Raw genomic sequence first — 13186 nt, 5'->3', positions numbered from 1 at the left:
CCTATTCATTTCTAGGAATACTATTGGTTAAAAACAAGACGGTGGGGACCATGTATATTCCATATTACATTAGGTTTTAGGTATTATGTCAATACACGGTTAGTAGTGGTGTCACGTCCCTTTATAAAACAATCCGGTGCTGGATTGGGGAGTTTAAAGGTTTCAACAGGCGAACAATTGATGTTGAATGATTGATTGAAATAAATCCATAAAACACATTCAAAACTAACTTCAATGTAGTTGTTAGTGTTGGTATTTGTTTTTGTATAGACCAATGGAAATAGATTCTTAATACTAACGGCATAGAAGACTTGATCGCTTTGATACGTCATGTTAAAATAGCTGGTAAGATAAATTCGTTATATAGTGTGCTAGTGACATTATACTATATATATGGGGTCAGTGAATTCCATATTAGAATTAGAGCTTCGATCTCCCCCCATATGAAATGTACTGACAACATATATATCGTATTAGGTCACTAGTACACTATGTAACTAATAATGTGTTTTCTATAACTTGTAATTGCAGTTTTATGAGCAATAGAGTATTCATAATTGACATGCATGTTGAGATTATATTTCCCAGTTGACGTGTTATTCCCGAACAGGATTTATAAGACAGAGGCTTGTTGTTTGACGGAATCTACTGAGAATTCTTTATGATTCAGTAGTTGAAATCAGATAAATACATGGTTTACAGATGCCATCATTACTTAATTAACCCTTGCAGACAATCAGAGTCTCTTTTCTATAAGAGTTATAGCTAATAATCCTATGTGTCATATTTTATGAGATACATAATTTATAGAATCATGATGCTTTTATTTGCAATAATCCAACGCTCAATAAAGATGCATAATGAAACAAACCGTAATAAGTTTTCAGATTTCAAATCTATCCAATTCAGCTAGATATTTTAATTCGCTTATGAATGTAAAATTTTTCAATTAGATTTTACAACGCACTGTGTGCACTAGACTATATTTGAAAAGAGTTTATGGTTACCTGTATTGACACATGACATCAGTAGTGTTTTGAAAAGTCAAATTAAAATGATTTAAACAAATTAAATCTTTGAATATAAGCAAAACAATATACAAAATTCTCAAATTTTATATATTATAAAATATATGTGAAACGAGTTTCTGTTTTTTTAATGGTGTTTTTTTTTTTTTTTTATCGTGGATGTCGATAAACAATTCTTAAAATTGAAATGGTTACAGTGTGTTAGATCCACCATGAGGCTGTGAGTCCAAATTGGTGTATCTTATTAACAGATATTATTGTCAATGCAGAATGAAAGTTTTCAATAATTTAGATGGGGTCTTTCGGCGTTCGACCATATGTTATTGGAAAATATGATGAATGCAGGGTATTCAATGTCATTAAACGACATCTTGGTTTTAAGTATTGATGTACTATTTATCATAAATGATATGTAACCTCTGGTTGTTTTTGGAATACATTATAGTTGTCAACAGTTAGTTTCTTGTTTATTGATTGATGCATGTTCTAACACATATTGGCAATTCACATAGTATCAGCAGATCACAATTGGTTAAATTACTGTTTGTTGTGTCTTTTTTTTTTTTTTGTTGTTTTTTTTTGTTGTTTTTTTTTTTTTTTTTTGAGGTGTTTTGGCTGGGGTTTTTTAGGGGTGCTGTTGTTGTTTTTTGTTTTGCTTTAATTTAACAATTTCTTTTGGTAGGGGTTTTCATATCCGATTAGGACATGTAAAATAATGTGCGCCAATTGCAACGATAAATGACTGATCCGAACCATAATTTGTGTCTGTAACGTATCGTTTTTTGTTCAGATAAATCGAGTGTTGGTGTGCCTAGTATTTTGGATAATTCCTGATTCCCTATTATGAAATAGTTTTCCAACACAGAAACAATCACATTACAAAAGGATGTATGGAGCTCAATATTCATAATATATATATATATATATATGTGGAACCAATGGTAATCGATAGAAGATTTACAGTTTTATGTATGAAACCATGTTTATGTGCCATTTATAGCTTATCATTGTATTACGTTGTGGATTTGTTCGTAAGTAAAGGTATTACTGTGAAATGGTATCGTTTAAATCTTCTTCTTTTAATCCTCTTGTGGATAATTGTCAACATTTGTCTTATTGGCAATCATACAAGTACTACTTATTTCGATATTCTTGGTGTATATTGTTTCTTTTCTGGGTTATGGGGTTACTGTCTCATTGACACTTTTCCCGGATATCTATATCTTTGTATTTATAAATGATGCGGTATGTTCCAATTTTTATTATTCTCGGCTGAATTAAGCATTGATATTTTGTACAAAAACAACATTGAGGAAGTTGTATTATTCGCATAATGAAATGTCTATGACGAGGACAGAAAGCCCATATCTTGAAGTCAATCACATGACCAGGCAAACACAAGTATACATAGAATGGAGGTTTTGCTGGAACTCCCGTACAGTATCTGCGAATAAACATTTCTAAAATTAAAGTGTTTATTAAATTTTTATATAAATACAAGATTTATGTATATGATGCCGTTTTAGTATTCAGTTGTTATTGACTGGATTGTAAAATTTTGTGTTTAATTAAATTTTATGTGTAGCACAAAACAATGATAGATAAATCAATTTGTAAATATGGATTAGAATAAGACATTTCAAACATTGTGTTTATATCAACGAATACTTTTATTCAAATTATCTTACTCTTTCATTGTTTAATGCTTTTCAATGGTTTAATTTTACAATTTGTGACTGGGATGGCGAGTTGTCTCATGAGCACTCATAGCATATTTTCTTATATATATTCATGATTGCGAAATATTTTGTAATTAAATTCCAATCACTTCTTTAAAAGATGCATTTGCCAATTGAGGAATATGGCAGTTGATTTCCATTCGTTCCTTTTGTTGACAATTTTCTTGTCTAAAATGAAATTTTATCCAATTTCATTGACCTCTCCTTTTCCGAACTGACCTCAAAGCTCAATGTGTGTACCTTTCCATTACTTTGTTCTTCTTACCTGTTACATTCAGTCCATTATATGTGTGTACCTTTCCATTGCTTTGTACCCCTAACCTGTTACATTCAGTCCATGCGATAGGTATATCTTTGCATTGCCTTGTTCCCCATACCTTTTAAATTCTGTCCATGTGTTATTTTAAAGTATACCTTTCCGTTGCTTTTTCCCTTTACTAATACTTTCAGTCTATGTGGTGTGTATATCTTTCCATTTCCTTGTATCCCTTACCTGTTACATTTAGTCAATGTGATGTTTATACCTTTTCATTGTGTTGGTTTACCTGTTACATTCAGTACATGTGGTGTGTATACCTTTCTATTGCTTTTTTCCCCTTACTTGTTGCATTCAGTCCACGTGATATTGATTCCTTTCCATTGCCATAACACCCAACAGTCTCCGTAAATTTGATCAACTAGTATATCTTCTATTTTAAAGTATTTCCGATGGATTGTACAAGTGCTTAGCGAATGTGGAATGTTAGCCAATTCAAACGATGCTTCCTCTGGAAATATTTTCATCCTATTAATCAAATGATAGACATATCAAAGTATTGTATTCAATATCCTTAGTAAAGTATGCATGTATTGCCAAAACACATGGGCAAAATATGTCTTTCAAAGAATATTTCTGGAAAGACTTCTTTTCTGAGTTTTATTTCATTTTTTCCTTGATATTAAACAGTCTACAGCGAAAATAACATTAAAAGACAATCATGTTCCCAGAAAAATGCACACAGTATAATACAAAATGAAATTTACGGTATTTTGCAATTAAACAAACAATTTCTTAAAAGGCAAACATACCCTGCCCCACACATTTTACTAATCTTGCTAATGTTGCAAAGCATTATTTGTTTTCTTTGTTATTGCAATGTAATTTTGTATGCTTAAAATTGATCCTTGTCAGTTATAACAAGTCGACCTGCGAAACTGGCTATGTAATGCGTACAAGTCGTATATAATTCATATGGGTATATGATGTCAATCCATTAGTGCATCAATAGTTACTGTTTATCATTCGGCAACACACGAATTCATCTGCCGACTGAAATGTGCTTCGGGTTGATTGATTCTTTTTTTCGGAATACCAATTTGAGCAACTTCTTATTTTTATTTTCGTGTTAAATTATTAACATGAGCAACACGACGGGTTCCAAATATGGTGCAGAATCTGCTTACACTTATGGTGCACCTGAGATCACACCAAGTTTTTGGTGGGGTTCGTGATGATCAGTAATTAGTTGTCTTTGTTGTTTATTGTACTTTTATTTGCCTGTTTGTCTTTTTTCATTTTTTCATCTGCTCTTAATTTAGAAGATAACATAAAAATTAATAATGAGGAATATTTACACTTTTCGTTCATGAAGTCTCATTCTTCCCATGGTCTTTATTTCACGCTTGATTTCCTCGTTCAGATTAACCTCTGCACTTATATTTCTCCTTTAACAGAAAAGTAAACATAAAAGCTGACAGAACTTAATGTGTTTGTTTGACACCCACAATTTCCCTAAACAACAATTTTAATTGACAAAAACTGTTACTTTCCCTGCCAAAGTTGTATGGTGAATTTTTGTTAATTAAATGCAACAGAGTAATGACGCTGCTCTAAAGTCTTAAATCGATTGCGAGAAACAATTCCGGATTACAAACTAAAACAATTAATTCTAAAATTAAAATTAAGACCTTAGACTCAGCCTCAGCCTCAGCCTTAGATGAGAAAATGTTTGGAAGTGTCTTCCTTTTTTTAAGTTGATAATTCACAAAATTTTCTCACAGACCAAAAAAGACAATCCGTTCTTTAATTTTCATTTCAAATATATTGAATTATGTTCTATCTTTCAATAATCCATATTTCAATGAGTGCTTACATTTGATATATATATTACAGTGGTTTAAAGATTAATGATACTATTAAAAGTAAAAAGTTTGCATCATAAATTGATTTGTTCCGCGATATTTGATACAGATGGAAGACTTCAAACTAGAATCTCAATAGCTATATGTTTACGCCATTAGATACGATTATTAACGTCTGATATTTTGTATTTTCTAATTTCGGATCTTGGCTGAGACTGGATTCGCTTGGTGGGTAATGCGTGCATAGTTGGTACCCATAACCGTGACGACACATCCAGCCTTGCGCCTTTTTGAGTTTATACGATTCTCCCAGTTTTTTAGTTTTTTTTTTTCCTTTGTTGGTCTCTTCTAAATCGATTTACGAGATTTGAGCATCGACATACTACTGACGCCTTCTTAAATCAGCTTATATTTATAAATACATGTCATGATAAATTTGTATTTATTAAAAAAACACATTTATGATTTTACACAGCATGCATATTTTTTAAAGTCATTTTAAAACGATAAACATTTAGTTCTATAATTTTTCCAATATTTGTTGTCAAACTCTTTTTATGATATTGCGTCTTATCTATATGAATAAACATTTCCGTACACAGGTCTAGAATGGCATGAACACTGTGAAGTTTCATTCATTTTTGAATAGCCTTAAACTTATCCAGTGCTCATTTAAGTTTTGAAAAAAATATTTAATTTATTTTCTGAATAAGCTCCAAAGGGCTTATGTTTGTAGTGATATATGTAAAACGAATCAAAATAACACTTTCGTATTCGTATTCGTATGAAAAATCTTTGCGCTTGACTAGATGATGCGCATATTATGAGGAAAAAATATTAGTTAATGAATCCAATTTTCTAAAATGTGCTTTAAGGTTTTCATATATCAGTATGTGTTATGTATTATAGCTTATTCAGCATTATGATAAAATAGACGAACAAGGGATCGTAATGGATAACCCAACCGCCCCCTTGCACTTTAGAAACGGATGATAAAGGCAAACCAGTAAGATAATTCTAAATGTCATAATGAATATTAGATTTGTTTGAATTTTAGAATTAAAAATTTAGGTATATACACCTATTTGGTTATGACTTGAACGGATCCGTCAGAGTAGACGAAAATGAATTTACTATAACTGCAAGTTCAGCTTCGTCTATGTATCATACGTGTGTATAGTGTGCATTTGCTCGATAAGAGAAAAAGTTTCAAAAAGAGAAGAAAAAAAGTAAAGTCACAAAAATACTGAACTCAGAGGAAAATCCAATCTGAAAGTCCATAATAACATGGCAAAATCAAATGACAAAAAAAACCAAAAACGAATGGACATGAACTGTCATATTCCTGACACGGTATAGGCATTTTCAAATGTAGAAAATGGTGTATAAACCTGGTTTTATAACGCTAAACCTCTCACTTTGTTGACAGTCTCATCCAATTCCGTTTTATTTACAATAATGCGCGAACCAAACAGACATAATGAATAAAATAGTCAAAATATGAATATGGCTACAGCAGTCATCATCGTTTAATAATTTAAAAATGAACAATTTAACAGAACACAAAAACATATACAATCACATTTATTGATTCGGGTGTCTGACGTTAGAAAATTTTATACGTCACATATTTTTGTCGTTCAATGTTTATACGAACAATTTTTAAAATACACATGGGCAATGTTAGCATACAGGGTTAATATATCAAAAGTATGTAAGAATTAATTTCAGAAATAGACCGAGCTTTAAAATAGTCCAAAAGTTCTATAGAATTTATAAGAATCCACAAATAGTTCATTCCACTACGCGATTGAATAATTTTGACGTTTGTGGTTCAACGAATTTGCATTTTAACAGTGTACTATATTTTATTCCTGACACGTGATATTATCAGTTTTGTAGTATATGTAACACTGCCTTATAAGCAGGAGGTTTGCATAGCAAAAAAAACAGATTCGACCTACCATTTTTCTTTACAATGTCCTGCACACAGTCAGGAATATGGCAGTCTTAATCAAATAGTCTGTTTATAGGTATGTCGGCGGTTGTTTTTCGTAGCATTTAAGCCTTGTTGCTGTTCTATTGTTTGCCTCTTGTAGTTGATGTGTTTCCTTTGGTTTTGGTTTGTGGCCCGGGTCTATCTATTTAAGACTGCTGAACAGTGGTATACTTATGTTGACCCTATATTGTACATATCAATCCACTTGTATTATATCCCGTGCCACACTTTTTAAGAACACTTAATCTTACATAAAATTGAGTGTTTTATATAAATTCTTGTCATTTTACAGCATTTCTATTATTGGTTATACTTTATGTCCGGGGTCTACCATTTTAGTCCGTGCAGATGACAAAACCATGTACATCACAAAATCAGCCATTGTCATACGTTAAACCCAGTAACAATTGTTTCATAATAAGTTTAGGAGAAATAACTCCTAAATTAATACTGTGTCTACTTGAACACTGGTTGCACGGATATGAATCAACAAAATTAAAAGACATCTTGCTAAATTGTGCTTTGATGATTCACTTATTGTTATAGATATACAGAACAGCTTTTTATATTACAGGGTTTTTTTTATTATTTTTTTTTTTTTTTTTTTACATTTTAAAAAAAATAACGGATGTGTCATCTTAGAGAGAGTGGTAGAATTGTATAAATTATGGCCTGTGTATGTCTATATGTTTAAATCAACCAATAGAAAAATCAAGCTTACAAACAAAAACTAAGGAAAACTCACGAACTCCTATAGGACTTGGTGTGTCGAAATTGTGAGCGTTTCAATCCAATGATAATCAGGAATCATTACACTTTAATATTTCTATACTTTTTGTTACCAAAAAAACATGTAATTTAAGATAATTAACGAAAAATATATTAAAATTCTGTCTTATGTCAAACTTTGTAATAGCGGGTGAAACGTTGAAACGTTGAAAATAAAATTTACCACCACGAAGCATAAATATAAATAAACAATCTTCGATGAGTTCTTAATCCTTCATTCCTAGGGATTTTGATACTTACACTTATACCTCAACATACTTTTGTATAATATTCTATGGGGAAATCACTAAACTCACGTTGCTTGAAATTTGTTGTTTAAAAAACTACTGAATTAATTTAACTATATAAAAAAAAGAATGTGGTATGATTGCCAATGAGACAACTCTCCATACCAGACCAAAATGACACAGAAATTAACAACCATAGGTCATCGTACGGCCTTCAACAATGAGCAAAGCCAAAACTGCATATAGTCAGCTATAAAACTGTTTATTATAAAGCTATGTCAAAGAAAAATACTTTTTTCATTTACTCATCCACTTCATTCAAGTCCAGCAGCATATATTACGTGTATACTCAGGACTATATTTAACATATACATTTCATATTAGGTATTTGGTTTGTATTGGACACACTGTTTAGTTTTTACTATGCTTACTAAAAAAAACAAGATACTTTCTATAACCCTACCCGAACATTGAAAGACAAATCCTGGTCGAGCATCCTTTGATTATGCTATTTTTAAAATGTTGCGTGTTAAGCAGAGAAATATTCAAAGACACTTTCAAAAGTTTGATTGCCAAAGTATGGTCGTGCACGTGACCTAGAAAGCTATCTGAGATTATTGAAAAGCAATTAAGAAAACTGTTTCCCCGAACATGATACACACATGTTTATCTGAAAGTTTTTATCTCAGAGGAATCGTATTTCCCGTATGTCTAATAAATATATATATATAAATATATATATATGAATAAACTCATCATAGATACCAGGACTAAACTTTATATATACGCCAGACGCGCGTTTCGTCTACAAAAGACTCATCAGTGACGCTCGAATCCAAAAAAGTTTTAAAAAAGCCAAATAAAGTACGAAGTTGAAGAACATTGCGATCCAAAATTCCTAAAAGTGTTGCCAAATACAGCTAAGGTAATCTATGCCTGAGGTAGAAAAGCCTTAGTATTTCAGAAAATTCAAAATTTTGTAAACAGTTAATTCATAAATATAACAGTATCAATGATAATTCATGTCAGCACAAAAAGTGCTGACTAATGGGCTTGTGATACCCTCGAGGAAATAAATCTATACCAGCAGTGGCATCGACCCAGTGGTTGTAAATAAACTTATCATAGACACCAGGACTAAATTTTATATATACGCCAGACGCGCGTTTCGTCTACAAAAGACTCATCAGTGACGCTCGAATCCAAAAAAGTTTTAAAAAAGCCAAATAAAGTACGAAGTTGAAGTGTGTGTATACTTTTTTTTGTGATTAGAATGTTGACGTTCTGTAAACCTTCGTTTGTATTGTTTCTATTGTAGATCAAAATTTTACACTAAGAAATGTTTTATTGTAGTCTGAAGCAATTTATAACGAAACAATAACTGTATGATTGTATGTTATCTCAAATATAATTATATTTATTAAAACCTAATACATATAGTTTCTACTGTAGAGAATTAAGTATTACACACACTTATGTTCAGACGTTAACACTTATAGTGTCGTCAAATAAGATAACAGATCACCCAAGCTTTATCGATGTTACCATAGTCTCAGAGATGTGTTTCCAACTATTATTTACTTGAACGAAAGAGGGGGGGGGGGGGTATCTGAGATAAATTTAAACTGTTAACTGTGTTCAACCCACTGTGTTAACTGTAATCAGCATTGTTGCATTTGTTGTTAACTGTTTTTTGAAAGAAATCGAGGTGTTGTTAACATGTTAACTGACCCCTTGTTGCCCTCTTCCACTCTTTAATCCATCGCCTCCGGAAAAAAACTTAACAAAAAAAATAATTGTAAAAAGTTAAACATCGGAACCCGCATGCTGAAACTGTTCTGATACTAAATACCTTGGATATCCTCTCGCAGATTTGAAATGAAGTCCATGTAATGGTGATCTAAACTCTGGAAGGTAACAATTGTTTACGTAAGCACTTGTGATGACAGCCAAACAGTGATAGTTCCATATAACCTGTAGTAAACATTAGCACAAAAACAATTATCAAAAAATGTTAGTTCAACATATTTGTAAATGTTTACTATTGGAAAGTCCTTTATTACATGGCACAATCAAAAACTCAAACACATCAAATTTGTGGAAATGTTATATTGTTGATTTGGTACAGGCACTTCCTTATGTCGTAAAAAGTGGATTAAACCTGGTTTTATAGCTAGCTAATCCTCTCGTTTGTATGACAGTCACACAGTTGTCTTATTTTAAAACGCATACTACATTTCCTTATTTTGTTTACAAAGTACGATATGTGTTGCACGTTTTGAACTTTATTATTGAATACATCCGTAGATTTTGACAAATATAAGAATATTTTAAACTGTTTATTAATTTACAATGTTCAGAAAATATACTTAAAAAAACACACGCAATGTATTTATTTATGAAACAGTTTAAGTTTCTGTAATAACTAAATAGAATATTAAGTTTGTATTCAATGATGTTCACGATTTACTACAAATACATTATGATTACAACGTAAAACAGTCATGTCAAACTAACTGACATTTACTACCATTGGTATTAGACATGGAGATAATCTGTCGCCTCCTCTAGATTAGCGATTCTAACGAGAACCAAAGAAATGCACATTTTTTACATTAGTTTAAAGTTAATGTCAAACAAGCAGAATGTTAAACTCTTTAATGATTTATAGAATAACTTATCGAAGAACTCGAATATAGAAAAATAGTCAACGAGTCTCTGAACAACAAATTAATTCATGAATGCACTTAGCGCATGAGGTAATTATCAGTGTTGTTCGGTCACGAGTTGAACATTTTTCGATATTGAAATTATTTGATGAGGATATCTGTTAATTTCCTTGACAAAGACTTTTTATGGAAATAAAGTAGAAAATTGAAGGAACTACTATTTTTCAAAGCATTTACAATGTGTTTTGATGCAACGTCGAAAACGTCTTGACAACACATATTGTTATCTGACATCAGAGGAGTAAATTGTCAAGTTTATTTCATATGTAAATTTATTGGTTTTTATTTCACAGGGATTTCACTGTAAGTCGTTGGAATCAATGTACTAATCCGTTTTATTATATGTTCGTTGATAAATAGAATGAAAGGATGTGCTGTGGAAAAATGGGGACGAAAGATACCAGAGGGATAGTTTAAAAGTATGACACACAAATGCGGAGGTACAATGTTACATATTGCCGTTCTTAGTCTCGAATATAATCGAGACCTTCAACAATGATACTCAATTTAATTATTCCATTGCAAGGGTTGACTGGGGTTTAGAAATTCAGTCACTTTTCTCGTCCAGCTATGAAAACTTGCTAAAGTAGGTGACCGTTCTTTATTTTCGTACTTTATTATGACATTTTATTTTTTTTGAATTCGAGTGTCGCTGATGAGTCTTCTGTGGACGAAACGCGAGTCTGACATAAATTCAAAATTTAATCCTGGTATCTATATTATGAGTTTATTTACAACCACTGGGTCTATACTACTGCTTGTTGAGTTTTAATTCCCCGAGGGTATCACCAGCCAAGTAGTGCTGACATAAATTATCATTGATAAGGTTATATTTATAAATCAACTGTTTACAAAACTTTTGAACTTTTGAAATACTAATATAAAAAAGAAGATGTGGTATGATTGCCAATGAGACAACTATCCACAAAAGACCAAAATAACACAGACATTAACAACTATAGGTCACCGTACGGCCTTCAACAATGAGCAAAGCCCATACCGCATAGTCAGTTATAAACGGTCCCGATAAGACAATGTAAGGCTTTTCTACCTTAGGAATAGATTACCTTATCTGTATTTGGCAATCTTTTAAGGATTTTGGTCCTCAATGCTCTTCAACTTTGTACTTTATTTTGTCATTTAACTTTTTTTGGATTCGAGTGTCACTGATGAGTCTTTTGAAGACGAAACCTGCTTCTAGCGTAAATACAAAATGTAATCCTGGTATCTATGATGAGTTTATTTATGCTTTACAGGGTGTATAATTATGCAGTCATGTCCGGCCAGAATGGTGACGTTCATTAAATCTGATGCATTGTGTAAAGTGTCATACTCCAAGCACGTTGAAGCGTCCTTGCAACAAATTTCTAGTTAAAAAATACTTTATACCTTTAAATATAAATGTTTCCAGTGCGAAAGAGAGCTCAAAGTACTCGAACTACTAATATAAAAAATAACCTGTCCTCTGCTATAACATCTCATATGTTTATTATAAGAGGTTTACACTCTTTACCTGATGTTGAATTGACAGCCGTCCACATATAAAAACTTATTAGCACTCCTAGTACATTCTTCGAAACTGTGTCACTCTCTTATTTAAGCAACAACAATTGTCAAATTATTATAAACAAGTCCAGACAGCCAGGAAAAAATAAAATAATTGAATAATTCATTTTATAATGATACTATGCGCACAATGTTGTACTCCAGACGCTCGTTTCAACTACAAACAAAACTTATCAGTGAAGCTCATCAAAAATATAAAAAGGCCGAATAAATACTTACCATAAAGAATGAGACATAACTATGACACGGTTTACCCACAGTTTCTTTCATTTTTGTGATACTTAGTCCTGAAATTATAAATAAGTCCATACATCACGACAAATATAAATGACATTTTTTTTTCAAAAACAACGCGCTACTCCCATTGTGACGTCAAAAATCACTTTACCTGTTTCCCAAAAGCAAGTATAAGCGTTGCCATCTGTTTTCTGATATATGTCAAAGAACAATAGTAGAGTAAAAAATTAGCATGACATTACTTCATAAATAAGCAGATCATAATTCATTCAGATTATTGGTAGATGTCAATACTTTTATAAGTATGTAGAATATCTGGAGACAAATGACAACTTTATTATTTTAATCATTTTGTCAGATGTAAGCGATAATCGACAGTATTAAATTTGTTTTCATAAAAGCAAGATTAAGTTATGGGTGTATATCATGAAACAAGTTTCTAGTTATAAATACACACTTACTGTATTTAATACACCTTTAAAAGATACAATAATCACAATCCTTGTAACCTAATTGATACTATGAATTCATTTATTCTCTAAGGATATTGAATTTACAGTGTAGTCAAATTTTCAAATATTGTTTCTATCGGTACTTACATTGTTATCATTTTCGAACTATTAAAACATAACAAATATATATTGCTATGTATATATACAGTAGTTATTCTACATACTGTCGAAACCATTAACTTATAATTGTGTGTTCCACAGGATTATACGTTTCTCAGACTGTGTTTACACCAAATACG

General features: G+C 31.5%; 1 long non-coding RNA gene across 1 annotated transcript; it reads right to left on the bottom strand.

The window, feature by feature from the left end:
- Positions 1-4380: 4380 nt before the first annotated feature.
- Positions 4381-12485, bottom strand: LOC143043230 (uncharacterized). The gene is made up of 3 exons (XR_012968264.1): positions 12418-12485; positions 9756-9877; positions 4381-4471 (listed from the first exon to the last, which is right to left on the bottom strand). It is a non-coding gene; the product is annotated as an uncharacterized LOC143043230 (long non-coding RNA).
- Positions 12486-13186: the final 701 nt, after the last annotated feature.

The sequence above is a fragment of the Mytilus galloprovincialis genome, chromosome 8, assembly GCF_965363235.1.
Source record: "Mytilus galloprovincialis chromosome 8, xbMytGall1.hap1.1, whole genome shotgun sequence".
Lineage (NCBI taxonomy): Eukaryota > Metazoa > Mollusca > Bivalvia > Mytilida > Mytilidae > Mytilus > Mytilus galloprovincialis.
This window is presented reverse-complemented; position numbering and strand designations above follow the sequence as displayed.